Consider the following 19,566-nt stretch of genomic DNA (forward strand, 5'->3'; position numbering starts at 1 on the left):
GGAATACTTTCTAATCTAGTTACTATGGTTACAAGTTTGTTGGAGATAAAGCAGTTATATGGCAATGATGGAATCGAATTTTCTGAACAATATTGATATATCCAGTACCTAATTTCCTGCTTCATAATAAATCATGTTAATGACCTGAAGGAAGGCAGCAAACAGAAGAGATTTTCTGCTCTAAAGCCGTTCAGCAAAGTATGCTGCAGTTTAACTGCCACACTGTTTATGTTAACTTTGATTTCAGAAGTTGATAATTTTAAACTGTGTTGCAAATTAAGGTAGAGGTGAGAAAAAAAGTCTGGCCCTGCCAGTGAATTGCCTATGGAAAGTAACTAAGATGAAATAAAACCCTGGCAAGTCATTTTTCATTGGCACACTAACTTAATTGTAGGCTCAAGTTTAAAATGTTTAGATTATTTTCAGACATAGCAGCTATTTCATTTAATGAATAGGGATGGAGAATAAGAATTGCTGTTCCCTAACCCCATTCCCTGTGGCTTTCTTGAAACCAGACTGTTTTTGGGGTTTTTTTGTTAGCTTCCATCTTTACAGTCTGCCAAAATGATTCTATATCCTGGGCTGACTGATGGGAAGTTGTTATCCAGCTTGACTTTCTGTGTTGTTTTAATTCAGTTGTTTGGAATAACACTCTCTCCAGTTTCTAGAATCTATTTTCTTGTTGGCTGTATAGTTTTCAGCAAAAACGTGGTCTCTGCATTCTTAGTAGGGCCACATTTTAACCTTAACAAGATGTAGAGCCTAATTCTGTAATCTGGGATTGGTAAAACAGGATATTTGGATCCAGGATTTCTGTATGCTTAATCCCTTTAATTTGTAAAGTTTCTTCCTACAAATCTACTTAGAGTAACACTTTATCTTAAGTGGGATGAGAGATGCAACAGACTTATCCAGCTTTATTTAGCAGAGTGCTGTGTTCATATGTTACCAGTGAAAACATAAAAACTGCATCATATCAAAGTCAGGGGAGGGAACACAACCACAGAGCTTCCTTTAAATCAATTAAGATATTTATTTGATAGCTGTGAACTGATTCATACTGCTTCAAACCTGATTGTTTTCCTGCTCCATTCCAAATAATTCCTCTGGTTTCTTGTTATAGTCAGTTGTTAGCAAGTTTATAATACAATATAAAGCAATATCCAAGTGAATGACATTTTAGGAACAAAATTAACTTATCCCTGCCAATTTGCAAACTAGATACTGTCATACTGTCAACCTTGGTGCTTTCATTAATGAAAGACTTTAATAAAGGCGTTTTGCAGACTGGTCTGGCGACAAATTTGATATTACCAGCTGTGGCTTGTTAGAATGGGATTAAGTAAAGATGGTTGGCAGAGCATTTCCAGAAGGAAAAATTATATGTATTATATATGGCTCATCTGTAAGGTGGAGTAAATAGCTGTCACTCAGGGAACAACAGTAATTTTCTCCCTTCTCTCTAACTGCTGATTCTCTTCAATGGTTAATTGAAGAGAATTTTAACCTTTTTGTGTTTTGCCCTTGCTTTTATCATACATGGATGATTCCTGGTTTCTTTTTTTTTTTTTTTCCCTTACATTTTAGGGTGATGTACAGCAATAGATCAATAGGGTGAATAAAGGAGTATGATGCTATTATCCATAATGACAGCTGAGTTTTAGTTCAGGAAACATTTCCTCATTTCCAAAACATCTGGTGCTCTTTTCCAGCTGCCCTATAAAGGCACCTTTTTCTAACCTTTCTGGTTTATCATCTTTATCACTTATTGTGCAGCCCTGGTGGTTGAATTCAGAAATGGAATAAGTAAGGTATGGTCTATAGGGCAGAATCATGGAAATTTGAGGTTGGAAAAGATTTCTGGAATACGTAATTTTGAAGTTAATGTCATTCTTCTCTATTGACCTGTTTTTCTTTCGGGGTCAAATATATAAAAATGTAAATTATTTCATTGCAATCAATATTCCACTGTTGACCTCAAATTTTCAATTACAAAAATCCCACATATTAAGCAATTTCCTTTTGCTTATGTTTGGAAAAGAAGAGTTTAGTTTGACCACTCTACTTTCTCTAGAATGACTCACAAAGAGAAAAATCACTTTCTGCCACTGAAACTTTGCTTAAACAAAGGCAAATATAGAATTCAGAGAACTGTACTTTTTTCGATTTAACCTGCTTTCCAAATTGCTGTTAAATAACTTAGTGAGAGAGTAGATTTTTGGTTTGACCACAATATTTCTCAAATTTTTTCAGGCTGTTTATGAAGTCATGGTGATTATTGGAATTTGCACTTTTGGGGTTTAAGCACAGGACTCATACCCTCCATGCTTCATATATATATATATATATATATCTGTTCATTCCAGAGATGCACAATAATAAATGACTACCAGCTTGTACAACATATCCAGACTTTCCTAAACTTTGTTTGTGGTCATGCTGTTGACTTTCTAAGTTTTTTTTCTCCCATTTTAATCTATAAATTGCTGCTGTGAGTTTTTCTCATTGCCAATGGAAAGTCTGCTTTTTTCTCCACAAGTGTCCATTGCATTGCTGCTCTTCCATATTTTATTTCCCTGCCATGTTTCCATCTGTGTCATATTCCTGAAGAACAGGTGGATAATATGGGATAAATATTTATACAAATTCTGTCTAAGAATTGAAGTGACTCTTAAAATACTCACACAGTTTTGTTGGAGCATTATTTTAATAATATTCTTTAGCTTGAGCTGCAGTTTAAGCTGAGTCTTTGTAAGCTTGTGCTTATCCCTCAGCACTGCCATGGAGTCTTGTAAGCACACACTAAAACATTTCACTTTCCTGTATCCCTGCCTGACCCTGAGCACATTGAAGCTGACTGAAATTCTCCCATCAAAGTGGGAAAGGAATTTTGATCAGGCCAACCCTCTTGGGAGATTGCAGTGGGAAAAAAAAGGACCCTTGAAGGAAGTGTGAGTTAAACTGATCATGTACATATCAAGTTATGCTTTATTCAATAGGTTTTTAGGGAAAACTTTTAAAGTGCACTTGGAAAATAGGATTTTCATCAAGGTTCAAACAGCTTCAGAAGTTTTTCTTTTCATTTTTACAAAGCAGGGACGAAACTATTAAGCTTACATTTCCAGTTGAGTTCAAGAATGGATTTGATAATATGAATCTGTTCAACAATGAAGTTCAGAAATTGAAAGTAGTAGTGATCCCTATAATCCAATAACATGTGTCTTAATATATTTTTTTACTTATTAGAATTAAAAAAAAAAGCAGCAGAGTAAAAGTAGCTGAGGTTGGCTACAACTTGAATTCAGGGGCTATATTAATTTAACAGAATTCTTGTTCAAGCCTGATTTACAATCTATTACAAGTATTTCATGATAATAGAAGTGATGAAAGCTGGTTTCCTAGAAATAATATTTCTCTGCAACAAGCCCAGGTGCTCTTACCAATGATAGCACTTCGAGCACAATGACCCTAAATAATCCCCTCAGCACCAAGGGGATTATTTTCTGCCTCCTGATATTTCAAACTGGGATTTCAAGTTTGCAATATTTCAAGAGGGAAATATTGACCTGATAAAGCAATGAATACACATGTGGAAAATGGAAATTCTTTCTTCCTTTCTGTCTCTTCAAGTGCCAATAGATCTTTTCACTCTGCATTGCTCCAATTTTTGGGGAACTTCTAAGAACTTTGTATGTTGGATTTTTTTAATCAAATTTGGTCAAAACTATCCAAAAGGCTCAAGTTGGCTCAGTTAAGTGTTATCTTTTTCAGGGGATCAGACTAAAGAATCAGAAGTCTAACAAAGCAGCCTTTCCTCAGCAGATCCTTTTCTACTTGACAAAGAAGCCCTTAAATGTTCCTGAGGAAGATGTTGAAGGGTTGGAGAAATGGTTAAATCAGACACATGGAAAGAGCAATGTCTGTAGTGGGCAGCTTGCTAATTATATAAAAGAAAAACTGTAAGGATCTGTATGAATTTCATATAAAATGGGCAATGCAGAGCATCCTGAAAGTGTGTCAACAGGAAAACATAATGAATCAACTTCATCCAGTATTACTGTGCTGCTGGGCAAACCTGAATTTGCTAAAGGTCACTGGAATACAAAAACTAACTTGAATTAATGTAATTTTTTTTCAAACTCCTATACTATCATTATTGCATTAAGTAATTTTCTTGTGAGGATCCTAATTGTTAATAAATCATATTCTTTTTTCTTATAAAAAAATCCAATGCAAAAATGATACAATAATGTTTTGGAAAAAAAAACCAAAACATGTAATTATCTGTTAATGAGAAATCTTAAAAACCACGTATTGTTTCCTTTGGGGCATGACTGATGAAGGATGTTCTTTGTAAGTACTAGAAAGTTACTTTTCTAAGTAGTAGAAAATTGATTGTATTTCTTCCCCCAAGATTCCATGAAGGTTGGTGATTCCAAACTCTTCACCTAAGGAGAAGCAGTTGTGGTTCAGAGTCACCTGCTATGTTGCTGCTGTTTGTACCCACCAGCTCCTTTTCTCATGTACTAGAAAACAAGCTTTGACCACATTTTTCATGTTGAAACTCCTATCCTGGACAGCCTTTTAATTCTGGGAACAAATGAAGCACATGTTCCCTGATGGTGACTGATGTGTATGCAGAGGTGCTTATAATTTATAGCAGATGGACACAGGTACAATCCAGTCCAGTGTAGCAGAGCCAAGAACAAAAAATAAATTCTTCATCACATGCTTTTCAAAAGAGCTGCTTTCTAAAATTCTTATTGGACATCAGAGTTAATTAGATTTTTAGAATTAGATAGAAATTTTCCCATTAGCTTTTAAAATCAAAGACTAGAGGCAAAATACAGCTCAGTTGTCATATTTTTGTCCTTGATTCTCTCAAGGAGGGATTCCCTGTTGCTTGTGTAATGAACATGTGGACCCTTACACAGCAGCTTTCAAAGGAAGAAATTATTATATTGAAGAGAGAGAGAAATTATTTCATTGCACATAATTTAGGAACAGGGTCTACTATTGGTTTCAGTCATTAATTTACAGTCAGAAGATTTTGAGTTTCACAGATCTGAATGACAATCACATACCTGGCAAACAGTTCATACAAACAGCTTTACTTCCACTGGAGGTTCAAAAAGTCTGTAAGAGGATTCTTCAAAATCCCCAACCTTCCTTAAAAAAGTGAAAGTCCAGTCGAAGCTGAAGAGAAAACGATGAACTTCCAGTAAATATTTCAATTATTTTAGAAAGAGGGAGGCTGTGCCACACTGCAGATATTTTCAGTGGGAAGGGGAGAGGAGTATGAAGGAGCATCTCGAAGCATCAAAAGAAATGGATTCAGAGCAAAAGAGAAAAAAAAAATGTTATAAAATAGTAAAGAGCGAGTTCGTAGAGAGTTCAAACTGGGAATTAACTCCTGAGTGTGACACAAAACTACTCCTGCACCTTGGCTTCACTTGCTCTGGAATGTGAGGCTCATATTTTTTTTAATTCTATTTTTTAAAAAAAGCTCCCTAAGAAGCCTTGAAATACATTAGGAACTAGAGCCCACTGAATCCCATTCCTGCACCAGGCAATCAGTCAAAGCCAAGATGCAGCAGGCACTGGAATAGATAAACTTTGGAACGATCATGAAGTGAACAGTCAACATGGATCTTTTTAAGGCAAATCGTATTTCCTAAGTGTATTAAGATGTGTGGAGAAGAAGCTGAAGGTGTAGATAAATCTGGTCAATAAACCATCCTTGGGTTTCTCTACTGAGAGGAAATGCTTCCTTTGGCTAAAAATGATTGAAACATCAGTGTGGAAACGGATTTCCACAGGGAAGGTTTTACCAATAGACACTTTCAAGGATTTATACAGTGATTTGTGTTAACATAACAGAAATTATCTGGAAAGGGAGACATTGCAGTGACAGAGTTTGCAGATCATCCAAAATGAGTCATGAGACTGACAAGTAATGGAAAGATTAGAGTGTTGCAGAGCGATTTAACAGTACTGAAGGTTAGAGCTGGTTGATAATTTTTGTCAAGCATTGTGATTTTCTGTGTACTGTCACAAGATGTAGAGGCCAAAAGGAAATGGTGTCCTTGCTGCTGTGTCTGAGGGTTTGTGATGCTGGCACAGGATGACATCGATCACCACTGCAGGGAGAATCCAGGGGCAGATGTATCCAGCAATGACCCCCAGCCATTCCTGTGTAATTTTTGGTTCATCCTTGAATTATTTGTACTGCTCTTTGTAAAGAAAACACACTGCAGAAACATTTCAGGGTGGCTGCACAAATAGTGACTTTGAAGATCTGTAGTTCCACAAACCATGTCTAGTTTAAGCTCTTGTTCTTCTAAATACAATTTCTATCATTCAAATGCATCTGGAAAGCAGAGACAAGGGGCGAGGAATGTCTGACTCATTATTTGTCTTCAGATATTGCTTTATTATTTATAGAGTCTTTTTGCATTTCAAAAGCATGTAGGCAATGGTAGAAACAAAAGAGCTATTTCTGAAAGCAATGAGACTTAAGTCACCAAGACCCACGTTTTCAGGGGGATTTAGGTGTCTCATTTCCTTCATCATGATGGTGTGTGTAATCTGCAGTTAAAATGGAATTAAAGTTACTTCTTCTGGAATTTCTGATGATTTGTGCATGTCCAGTTCTCCTGAGGTGTAAAAGGAGATGAAATGTCTACTACTGGGATTTAGTTTGGTTCCTTGCTGCTGTTGCCCCTGGAATGCTGGGCTGACACATCCCTTGTCTGTCCCGACCTGTTCAACGTGCAGGAGTTGTCCTGGAGCTTGGGGTCATTTGAACTCGGGGTTTTTATCTGGGTGCTTTCAGGCTTCCTCTCCAAGATATTGCAGAAGGGCTAAATTTAGCCACTAAATTTTCTAATATAAATTTCTCCAATATTTCTTTTTCTGTAGGTTTAGTTTAATGTTGATATACTGTGCTGTCAATTGAAAATTCCCAAGATAGGTCAAAGTGATAGATGTAGAGAAGCAGTTCTAATTGATGAGAGATCTGTTTTCTTGCCCATTGATTTCTCTGGCTGAAATTGAAATGAATGATTTGCAGTTGAAATGACTTGACTATTCTTCCTAAAGATCAATTTCAAAGCCAGCTCTGCTCTTCATATTAGCTGGGAAATCCTGGGATTGCTTTAAGATCCTTCTGTATTCTAAACACATTAAGTGTAACCATAGAAACATACATATTAAGGTGATTTTAATTATTAATAAACTTGGTAGACATTGCTAAATTATTTTTGTACCTCCACAATGGGTTGTTGACTAATTTACATTTTAAAAAAGTTTTTAATACCATTAAATTTTTTTTTTTACTTCTATTTGAGAATTGTGATCATACGCCTGCAGCCTTAACTTCTGGTAAAAATTAAACAACAATACCTGATCCTGGGGAAATGAACTTGCTTCATTAATCTAAAAGGCTCTTTTTGCCTCATTAATTATTGCTGCAGTTTCACCTGCATTTCCCTTAAATTAGAAGAGAAAAATACATTATTTTAAGTTTATTGCTGAATTCTTTGTGAGGATGGGTGCACTCTTGTGTATTCATCTTTATAGGTGTCAGCATATTATTTGGATGATCTCCATGTATCTCTATTTTCATATGTGGCTCACTAATATTTTAGAGAAGTCTAGTCCTTTTTACCTGAAAATACGTAGTAAATTTGTAGTAAAACAGGTTCAGTACTATACTTAATATAATATTTGTTCTCTTTGGATGTTTTAGCCATACTATAACTGCAGTTAAATATAGGGACACTGCAATTAATGACATCAGAAATGGCTGTTAATGCTTTCATTTCTTCTGAATAATGGAACTACAATAATGATCTGAGCCTGTAGGAACTGGTGAGAATGGATTGGGCTGTTTGTTAACACTGAGCTGAAGCAATGTCTATGAAAACCAGGTGTATTTTGGATTCACACCCATGTAATTGAAGTCAAATATGGCCATGGGTGATTATGGATTATCACTTAATAATGCCACTATGTGTAAGGAGTGGTTAGCATGAAGTGTGAGCAGCCATGGAATGAAATCCTGGTTTGTTTCTGGGTGTGCCTTCTCTTTTCCCTTCATCAGCAGTGTGCCAGTGCCTTGTTAGGGCTGGAAATGCAAGGCCCCAGTTTTGGCTGGGTGCTGCTCCAGAGCTAAAGCCAAAGCCCAGAATAGCTGTGGCCCCAATATTGCTGCACAATCCAGCTGGATCCTCTCTCTGCACACTAAAGTGGAGCAAGGACTGGTTGGATATTGATATTTTGCCAGTTTAAAATGGCACTGGAGAGCTGTGTTTCTGTTTGACTTGCTTTAATTCTGTTGTTATAGGATAGATGACGTGTTTGTTAAGCACCATGGGATAAAGCCCTTGAACACTGAATTAAGGGAAACACCAAGGAGACACCACTCCAAGGATGCTCTGGAGTCAGGATCACTCCTGGGCTGAATCCACCTCCCAAAACCTGTTCCAGAGCACACATCAATGGGGCTTTTTCTCTTGGAATGCAGTATGTCCCTTAGAATAGCAGGACTAGATGATGGCAGGTTCATTCCCATTAAACAGCATTAAACTGCTCTTTTAAAGTCAGATTAAAGTTGCTTAAGCTTGTTCTGGTAGATGGGACAGAACCTCCTCAACTCCCCAGCTCATTTAAATCAAAATCTTGCTGTTAGAAAAGAGGGAATTTGTTTCTAACATTTAGAATACCTTATAAAAATATCCTCCTTTTTCCTGTTTGCTCTGGTTTATTCAGTGTGAATTTTAGTTCTTGAATGTCTTTCTCTATCCTTTATTTTCTTCAATCTCAGCTAAAGTATTAAAATGTTTTTTTTCCACACTATTAGCTACATTTACATTCTGCAAGATAAAGAATGCCATAGCCATTATCCACCAGTCCTATGGATGTAACACTTTAGTAATTTAACAGCTCAAACTTTCACAAAATCTTACTATTAGCTTTAAATAGTATTTTTTGACTTTGAACAGTGTTATGGCAAAGCAATTGTATGTAACTGGAAAGCATCTAATATTGTCAGAGTTAGAAAAGATAAAGCTGCTAGAGGTAGTGGAAAAATATATTTAGCCACAAGTAGATAAAAAGATCAGAATTTTTTTTGTTTTAATTGTATAATAACTGCAATTAAGATTTAAGTAATGATAAATGACAAATTCAGAGGCTGATACTAACTTGTAAGTTTATGAAATGCAGTGTTAAAAAAAAAAGAAGTATTTTTTCTATTGCCAACAATTTTTTCTTGGCCTCAGGCCACCATTGGCCAAAATCAAATCTTTTATTATAGGACCTTGTGTGTATTTACTCTCTTGTTCCTACCTTTAAAAAGTAAATTTCATTCAGTTAATTCAAGAGCAGAATTTGTGTTCTCTGTGTATTATATGGATTCTTGAGTGCTAATATTTTAATTGTTAATAGTTGGTGATGGAAGCCTAACAATAATACTCTTGTTACATTCATGGATTGCAATATGGAGTATTGTTTCCTGCAGTCTTACATGGTATGAAATATTGCTTTATTGTTTTTTAAGGTATAGTTGTTATGAAAAGACATGTTAGACATTGACAGACTAGGTTTCACAGAACAGTGAAGAACACTGCTGCATATGGGATAAAAACAGAAATAAGTGAGCAAGATGAATTTTTCTTGAAGCTGCATTTAAAAATTTTATTTATTTACCTATTTATTTATTTAGCTGGTGATGTGTATGATAACAGTACCACATTTTAGGCAGCTTAGAAAGTTATTTTCTAAAAAGAATGCAGTACAGATTGTTATGTTAATAATTTCAGTCTAGAGCTTCCCATAAGGGTCAGCTTAGACTTGGAAACGTTTTGTATTTTAAAAGAACATTTATAATTTAAGCCCATATTTAATAATTATTAGTCAAAACAAAGGTTTTCGTGTGTAATCTTTAAAGAACCTGTTTACTGAAGCTTTAACTAAGTTAACATTTCTAGCTTAATTTTTTGATGGAATCTTCCACAAAAGTGAGCAGTGCTGATTGTGAGAATTATTGCTCCACATTATTACATTGCAGTTTTATTTGCTGCTTACTGAAAGTTGAGGAAAAGATCTGTATTTATCAATGCCCTTTGAAAACTGGGAAAATATTTTGAAGAATATTTTTGTGTTGCTTGACTTGAAGGCATTTTTTTCTGATAATGGTCAACAAGACACTGGTTTGGCTGAATTCTGGAATAAAGCTTCTCAAAAGAGATTATATCAAACTTTAAACACAATGTAATTGATCACTCAACATTCTGTGGATTATTTGTTATTTATTCTCAGAGATACCAGTAAATCTTACTTATACTCTTAAAATAATCTGTTTGAGCTCAAAGCGAGCAGCTGTGCAGTTCTTTCCAATACTCTTGTAATCCCCTCAACGTTTCAGATTATTTCTGTAGGAGATTTTTGGCTTTATGTGGAGTTTTTTATTCTAAATGAGAAGTTAGATTAAATCAGGTTGACATTTGTTTGCCAGGAGAAAAAATCAGTGGCAACAGGTTCGCTTAAGATAACATTTGCTAAGGACTGTGAGAGTTCTCACTAGGTAGAAAGGGTAAAGTATTTCCTGTTCCAAATCTGGCCTTCTTCCACCTTTCTCCAGGTATAGATGCCAATCTTTGCACACAAATGCAAATGTTTATGCAGAAATATTGATACAAATATCTGTGTCAATAGGAGATGAGACTAAAACAAAGACAGCCTCACTTGGAACAGCGACAACTTTTGGCTTGCTGAGTCACAAAATGTAGATGCTCTCTGCATTTAAATTTTATGGCTCAGCTTCCAGTTTTTTGAGGAAGGAAATTATAAAATTTACATGAATTATCACACTAACCCAGAGCAGCTATTTTCTGCATAAATTCAGGTTGAGTAATTGGTGTTGTTGCAAAATTGAATTAAATAGTTTTGCAAGTCCAGAATTAGGTATACAGAGTTATCTTGATGTGAGTAAACAGGAATAATTTCTTACTGTCTACAGTTTTATTGGAGAGAGCCATTACAAAGGCACAAACAGGGGCAGACCTGTTCACAGTGGATACATAAATAAATCCCGAGGGGGCAGCAGTGACCAAACCATCCTGATTCATCACCTACCAGCACTTTGTGATTACACTTGATCCATTTCTGTGTTTTTAGAAATGTAGCAGCAGTTTGAAAAGTTCACTCCAAGGACCTCCTGTGTTTTTGTGGAGTACCTGGGAAGGAACAGATGTTCTGTGTTTTGAGTCTCTCCAAACTCCTCGAATTGCTGCACATTTAGAAAGTTCTATCTTGGGGTACACTCATATTCAGATTACCATTTTGAAATCAAACTGCCATGGAATAAATGGCAAAACCTACTGTGAAAATATCAGCATCAGAGATCCACCCTTCATGTTCTTCTGACTACTCAAGTAATGATTTATGAACTTTATGAATTTTATGAACTGAGTACTTGGCTTTGCTAAAACCAAGCAGAAGTTACTCTGGTAGATATTTCATTTGTTGTTTTTAAAATCTTTTTTCGGTGTTAGTATGATTAAGATTTTTATTAAGACAGTAGATTAATATAATATTATTAAAATTGTCTGGTTTTAAATGTAAAAAATACATTAATGCTAACATTTAGTAGATATAGGCTGCTTTTGTTTCAAATTAGAAGCAGTCAAATTTATCAAGGTGCAGTTAAAGCTTTATTTTGAGTAACACTATCAGAGGTTTCTGCCATGTAGTCCATGTTAGATCTTCAAACACAGTCACTTATGGAAATGCTAAAAAAGGGTTTTTCAAGCATGTAGGTAAAATTTTTGACCAGGTTTGTGATGGCATTTGTAATTTAAGGGCTGGTATGTAGAAAACACAAATGATATTTACCATTCATAACTTTAGGTTACATTTCTACCTACAATTTTAAGGAGTTATGACTACTCATGGCTGTTTTGAATTGACCTCTGATGGTTTTACATGAAAAGTGAGGTGGATCCACTGATAAAAATCGAAATGAGTGTAGAGAACCAAAATTAAAATCTTAATTAAAAGAATTTAAAAAGCATAAATTACTAATAGAAGTATTCAGTGCTTCATCATACTGAAATATTTAAAAGTTTTAAATATCCCAGATAACTGTCAAACACAGATGCCACCTGCCCTTGGCAGAAGCACCAGCATCTTCTGAGATGTAGACCTGTGACCTCTACATAAGTTTCTATACACAGAAAAGTATTTACCTTCCTCCTATGACCTTCCATGAACAAGACATGAGCCATGGATTTGTTCCCTAGGGAACTAGTGACTGAGGAAAATCTATAATTAGATCTGTGGGTTGTTTGCTACAAGTGAGAATTGGGTGCTAAGCAGGTTTTTAAAGTATCCAGAAGTATGAGACAGACTTCATGTAATTGAACCAAATTTAGAAAAAAATACTCTTCATCATGATATTTCTTTTTTAATATCTTCAATTATAAAAATTAAGTACTTTTGATAGGATACTTATTCCTCTAAGTTCATTTTAATTGCAAAATATTTTCACATTCAGGACTCATCAGGTTGCCAGCTAAAGCAAAAATAAAATTAGTCAAAATCTTCCAAGAAATTTCTTCAGCTTCAACTGAGTCTTAATTTTCAAGAGCATTTTAGGTAAATCATTCTCATCAGCTCTGTTTTCTCACTTTACTACTCCTGTTCAGTTCCTCAGGTCGTCTCTGCAGCTTTGGTGTCTTATTCTGCAATTCCAATTACTCTGCCCAGCTGGAGGGTCCCACTTAATGCAGATCTTGGTTCCTTTCCTTGCTGCATGCATGGATCTAAAGATAACATTTGTAGCTGAGTCCCGGGGGCAGTGAAGGGAGCTGCAGGGAGAGGAAGCAGCCAGGGTTTTGAATTGCCCAGAGAAGCCAGGGCAGAGCTCTCCAGACCTCACCAGCAGATGATTGCAGATGATTGCAGATGATGCTGCCCTGCACTCCCAGCCCAGGGCCACATCAGTGCCTTGTGCTTGTCTGGGTGCTGCACAAGAGGCCCTCAGAAATAAATAAAGACTTTGATCTTATTCAGAATAAACAGCACTGTGAAATACCTGGGAAGAGGTGCTGTAAGTTGGTTCTGTTCTCTTTTCTCCCATTTCTTCCAGATTTAGCTACACCTGTGATGATCAGACATTGTGTATTCCGTCCTAAGTCCTGAATTGCTGCAATTCCAAATCATCAAATGCAGCAATGTTGCCTCTTAATTTCTGCCTTTTTAGATCTGTGAAAAGCTTTCAGTACAGCTCTTCTATAAATCCAAATAATCCCTTGGTTTGTTTGTTTTTAAGGGGATCTTTTGAGCTCTGCTTTTAATATTGTCAATCACAGTCAGGTTTTTCCTAACAGACCACAGCTTTGGAACTGCTGCTCGCCTGGCTGTCACTCAGCAGAGTGGTGCTCCAATTCCTTCAAGTGACAGGGCTTGCAAGTCACTTAAATAGCAAATAAAATATGGTGCTTAAATGGCTCCTGAAAGGCCAGGCCAGCCAGTGAAACAGACAGGCCTCCTGTGACAAGGAACATTTCTAAATCCTTTCCCTCTGAGATCTCCAAACGTGTGTTTGTGAGCTCTGTGCTGTCAGCAGGGTGGTGTGTACAGAATCCTGGGTCTGCAGATATATTTGTGAAATAGACTGCTAGGAACAGGGAAAGGGACAATTATTTGTAATGAATCTTCTTGCTCTTTATAAATTAGGAGTAAAAGGAAGCTGAGGAATTTCCTGCTACAAAAGCTAATGCACATCTTGATGGGTTTATTGAATTACTTTGCTTCGATCTCTCAGCAAATGCTCACTGTTAGCTATTTATATTGGTTAAATCCTCAAATTTAAATCCCTGCAACTGCTGGGAAGGGTTCTTCAGGGAGAATTCTTGCATTTGTGTACAACTACAATAATGAACTTGGGGCTGAAGGGATCCACCAGTGCCCAGGGCTCCCACATGCATAAATTCATTTTGCTTCACTTGAGCACCTGTGCATCCCACTACAAAGTCGATCTGAATTTTGTAAACATTTATGCGTAATTATGATAAAAAGCCACTATGTTGAGAAGATATTTTTTGGTTGAATATCAAATACCCTATTTGTTTTTATTATTCTAAAAAGACCTGGAAAATGGAGCCCCGGTGGTGAAACAATTTCACTAGTTTTCAATATATTGTGTCATTTTCATATGTTGAGATACTTTGTTGAAATATTTGCCTATTGAATTTATAAACCTTCTCAAATTTCAGATTTGCAGTTGTTTCTACTTAGTAAAACATTGTGTTTGCTATGATGTAAAAAAAGAATAGCTGGTATAATACATTTTATATGATGTGCCCCAGTCCAAAAAAATTCTTCAATGCTCCACCTGCTTTTTGAGCAGTGCAAGTTCTATTTCCTTCATGTACATAAAGTCCTTAATGCGGTGCTTGATCAGAACATTCACAGTTTTGTCTGAATGCCTTCAGGCGAGGAACATCGGTACCATTTCCAGCCCCTAATCAGTCTTGCAAAAACGCATGCAAAATGTGCTGAAACCATGTGTTTTAATTCTCCCAACCTTGTTCCTGAATCTGACACTTCCTGAAACGTTTTGCATGACAAAGCTCAGAGTTAAAATGCTAAAAAAGATCCTCTTGAGAATATCAGTGTATGTATTTTCGTTTTCATAATTAATTTTATTTATTTATTTTTATTCCCATGTTCCTTCTCTAAAAGTTGGTATAAAAGTTTTCATGTTCAAAGTATTAGTATACCCAGTACTGAATATTTCAGAAATTGTATACACATATTAAAACACTCTAGTTTACAGATGCACTATTGTAATAATACACATGTTCTCTCTTCTTTTTCCTGTAATTTATAGGAGTCTTAAGAGAACAAGTGCAAAAGAATGTGACTAAGAAGTAATTGCTACTCTTGTAATAAGAGTTTTGCCCAGTGCCACTGAGGTTTAAATGTGTAAGAACAAATAACAAATAATCCACAGAAGTAAACGCAGAATCCAAACTTTGTTAAAGGATTAATTACCTTGTATTTAAAGTTTTAAGTAATCTCTTTGATTGAGAAGCATCTTGCAACAATTCAATGCTGTACATTCCTGTTGCTGATTACATCCTGTGCCTGTGAGTTCTGGAGAGTCCCTCCAGTTGCAAGCACAGATATCAGGATTTTGGGGATTTTTTTCTTTTCTTTTTGGATGGTTTCAGGTTTTCAGGAAAGCTCTTAGATATGGACACAGCTTTGAAAACCTTGCCTCTTCCACAGACTGGAGGTTGAAAACTGGTCTGGAAATGGTTTGAAATTTAGGGCTGTGATATCCCCTGTGTGGTTGCTTTCCACAAACACCCTTAATTGCTGAAGTTTTGTTTTGCTCTTTATTTGAATTTCTCAAATATTGTTCATTCTTGCTTCCATTAACTTGCTTTGGATGTTTTGGATAACATGATAACATCCTGAAAGGGCACCTGCCCAGATGTGCTTTGACTGATAAGAGAGTGAAGTTAATAGCCCATTATGTGAACAAGAGAAAGTGGTGCCTGAGAAATATCCTGTGCTGGGTTTATCTCTAATTATCACCAATAAGAGACACAGTGGCTTGGAGAAGCTGTATAATTCCTGTTACCGTTATGGGAATGAATCCCCTGGATTTCCTGGCCTGTCACCTGCACATGGAGTGAATCTGGAGAAAGTTCTAATTAGAGAGAAAGCCAAGGTCAGGTTTGGCCAATATCTGCCCTGATCAAAGAGCACAATTCAGCTCCCATGCTCAGCCACTTCATCTGACATTTCATTAAAGAAGCTAGAGGTATTAATTTTTACATAATAAATTATTAAACTCAGCAAATTATATAAATTCCTTTCTAGCCACGGGTTTTGTATGTTTAGCTTACTGTAATGAAGCCGTTTCTGTTGGTTAATGCTTTTGAATGACGATGGGGATATTTTGCATTTGTTTTGGTTGAAAGAGTGTTTGAGTCAGTGTGGAGCAGATGGAGCCTCTGACTGTAAAGAGTAATTTTCAGTATGGCAGGACAGGAAGTGTCTGTTTATTTATATGATATCTAAACAATGGGCCTAAACAATTGTTCTGCTCTTGTTGAGCACAGTGATTTGAGGAAAAAAATATTTCACCTTTAAATATTCCATGAATAAATTTGCTGCCTAAGACACTAGGGGAAGCAGGAAACACCAGAACCAAACATCTCTTAAAAAAAAAAAAAAAAATCACAAGGGGGACACTGTAATGCACTGAAATGAAAAGAATTGGGGTATGAACCAAATATTCCTGTCTGGGGGTGGGATTAGTTTTCTAATTAAAAAGTGAAAGTATTATGATGCATTTATAATTCACCTGGCATCAAGAACTAAGAAATTATGGGAGTGGTTGAGGCAAACACTTTTAAAGAATAAAACTGGTAACTGTTTAGGGCAGATTTGCTGGCACTGCAGAGCTGTGAATTCTCTCTCTCGGGGCAGCGTGGGGTTTTTGTACTTCTATTTCTCTTCTTCTCTTGAGAGCACTCTGATTTACTTTTGTGATAAACCCGTAACAACAGGGGGATCACATTGCTGAAATGAGTTTAGCTGCGAGGGATACATAATGGCAGCTGAAAAATAGCACAGGGGAAATAGGTTTTGGCCATGGTTCAGCAGAAAGCAGCTCCTGTCAGCTGTGTGATGCTCTGTTTGCTCACAAGTGTCTTTCAGCTGAGCAGGATCACAGAGCTTTTTGCTGGGCTGTCGTGGGTGCTGTGCCTGTGGGATGGATCACTTCAATTCCCAATTATTCTCTGAAGTACCTTTGAGATGGGAAAGCGGGCAATGTGTGAGTGTCCATCCGGAGCTGTCCTTGTGTCCTGGGCGAGGGACAGCCCCCAAGAGCCTCCAACAGCCCATGCCATTGTGGGATGCTCAGCTGGTGTCTATTCTGAGCCATCTGCCCACAGAAAGTCCCCTCCGACCTGTGACATCAGAACAAGGGAGAACGAAATAGGTAGAAATTGGGATGCTGGATAAAATATTCCTGTCTTATCCATATTCCCAGCAGGTGGGTGGTGGGGTCCTGTGCTGCCTTATTTCCTAAGAATGCAGAGCCTTTGTAAGCCACACGTAGCCACTGCCATATGGTGCAGACATTTTCAGTATTAGAACCCGCACTGAAGTTCCTGAAGCTGTGAAAAAAAATTATGGAAATATCTGTTTCTGTCTGGGCTTCAGGTAGCAGTGACTGTGGGATTTCATTTATGTATTTTAGAAAAGTAAAAATGAAATCCCAAAGTAAACATTGCAGCAGAAATAGTCTGGCCTTGTTTTATCTCCGCCAGGATATTGGGAAAACATTGTTCTGCAACTGCATTGTGAGCTAGGAAAATTTCCTGTGAACAGTGCTGTGTTTATGCCAGTGCTCCAAATCTCAGCCTTGCCAGAGGAGATGTCAGACAATCCTCCTGTTTTCTTCCTTGCTCTTGCTGAAGCACCAAACCATATGGCAAATTAAGCCCGATTTTTATTAAACTTTTCATTGTACTGAGCTCCGTGTGAACTGGGAAATGCACTTTCTTTGAACTATGCAGCCATTATATAAGCATCTTAATTAGGAGATGGTAATGTTCTCCCTGACATTCCTGGGAGTTCGCGGCTCCCTCTTGTGGCTAATTAAGCGTTTTAACGAACCTTCTGAAAATGACTTTTTGTGAGCAGCCCACAGCTCCTGGGCGAACTCTGCCGTGGTGCCCCAGCAGCTCAGTGCTGGGCTCTGGGTCACAGTATCAGTGTGCAGTAGCTGGAGGCACGGGCAGGTAAATTGATAAAAGGAAAAGGTCTGCAAAGGGTGGCACCGTGAATGTGACGGCTCCCTGAAGGCTTCAGAAAGTTGAGTGAGCTCCTCCAGTCATTCAGAGAATCTCGGCTCCTCCCATGGATGGGGAAGAAGGGTTTGCAGCTGGAGTGGGGATGAGGTGTGGGATGTGTCAGCTCCAAGGAGCACTGACCTTCCAGGCACCACGTTGAGATGTTTCACCATCAAATCCAAGGTGTAGATCTTTGCCAGATTCGATGTTGAGAAGAAATTTTCCCACCAGCTTGGGTGGGAACCCACCAGGGTTTGCAGGGACCATTATTACTACTACTACTACTACTATGACTACCATTATTATTATTATTACTACTACTACTACATTCTTGCTTTTCTATCTAGTGTGGAGAAAAAAATCCATATGACCATCTGGATTTTTTTTTTAACAAATTCCCTTTCACAGGAATCCCTTCCCAATATTACTTTTTCTTTGTGGATTTTTACAACTGGGGCATTGTGTTTATACTGCGTCTTAAATTTGTCATAAAGAGTTAGGTAATGTTTGGTGGCTCTGGTGGAAATGGCTGTAGTATAAATATCTCTGGGTTAGATTTTTGTGCTGGCCTGAGGCTGATTTCAGGTCTTTCAAAGCAATGTTCTTATATGGGAAGGTTCACTTGCCTCATCTCACTCTCAGACATCAGGGCAGAAAAGGATCAATCCATCTTTTCCCTAGAAAAATGATCAATGATCATGACATTGCAAAATCTCAAGTATAGCTTTCTGTTAAAGAAAATATGTATTTTTACCCTTGACATAAAAATACCAGAAATTGGTCCAAATCTGACCTGAACAGCAGGTAACTTTTCAGTAGGAGCCATTAAGATGGAGTTTTATCACCAAACCAGAAGTCTCAAAGTAACTTTGCCCTTTTGTCACCTGCAGTATTGTCTGCCTCTGTGTTTTGGCTTGACTTACTCAAAAATACACAGGAAACTTCAACCATTAGTGTTTCTGAGTGTTGGAAGGAGGGAGAAAAAGTGAGGTGAAACAGGTTTTTACTTTGAAATGTCTCTTTTCCCCAAAGGGTTTGGAAAGCATTACTTTATCTCTGAAAATGCTGATTTCTTATTTCATAACTTGTGGCAATTTTTTCTCAATTAAAATAAAGGAATAATGATTATGGAGTTAAGTCAAAATCTCCCTGCCCAGCAATCTGCAAACCAGCATTGCTCAACCCACAGCAATAGGGCAGCAAACATTTATTTCCTCAGGGACATTATTAAACACCCTGCATATTTATTAGCTCAAAGTTGGAGAAGATCCAGATTTCTAAGGCCACTTTCTCCCTTCCTCTTCCTGAACTGTAATTCAGACCAAAATATAAATTTTTGAGTCAATGTTTCTGTGGAAATCAGCGATATGAAATTGCTAGAAACAAAAGAACACTGAACAGCAGAGGGAAGAAATGGCTTGGCAAGACTGTCATCCTTAAAGGGCAAGATTAATTTATAATCCCCCAGATTCTGGTGTACAAATACAAATTTGCAAAGTGTGTGTCGCTTAAAACTGACGTTGTGTGGCTCTGCAAGTTGGTAAATGTTACTGTCACTAATGTGAGGCTGCCATGAAATTGGATTTTTAAGGATTTTGTTCTCATGGGAAAATAAGGTGAGAGTAACAAGGAGTCCCATGGGTGTGTGTGTATATATATACACACATAAACATAAATAGAA

General features: G+C 37.1%; 1 protein-coding gene across 2 annotated transcripts in view; it reads left to right on the plus strand.

The window, feature by feature from the left end:
* CDH13 (cadherin 13) overlaps positions 1 to 19,566 on the plus strand; it is a 429,361-nt gene that overhangs the window by 186,636 nt on the left and 223,159 nt on the right. The gene's annotated exons all lie outside the window — the stretch shown is intronic.

This window comes from Sturnus vulgaris, chromosome 12, assembly GCF_052056855.1.
Source record: "Sturnus vulgaris isolate bStuVul1 chromosome 12, bStuVul1.hap1, whole genome shotgun sequence".
NCBI classification, from domain to species: domain Eukaryota; kingdom Metazoa; phylum Chordata; class Aves; order Passeriformes; family Sturnidae; genus Sturnus; species Sturnus vulgaris.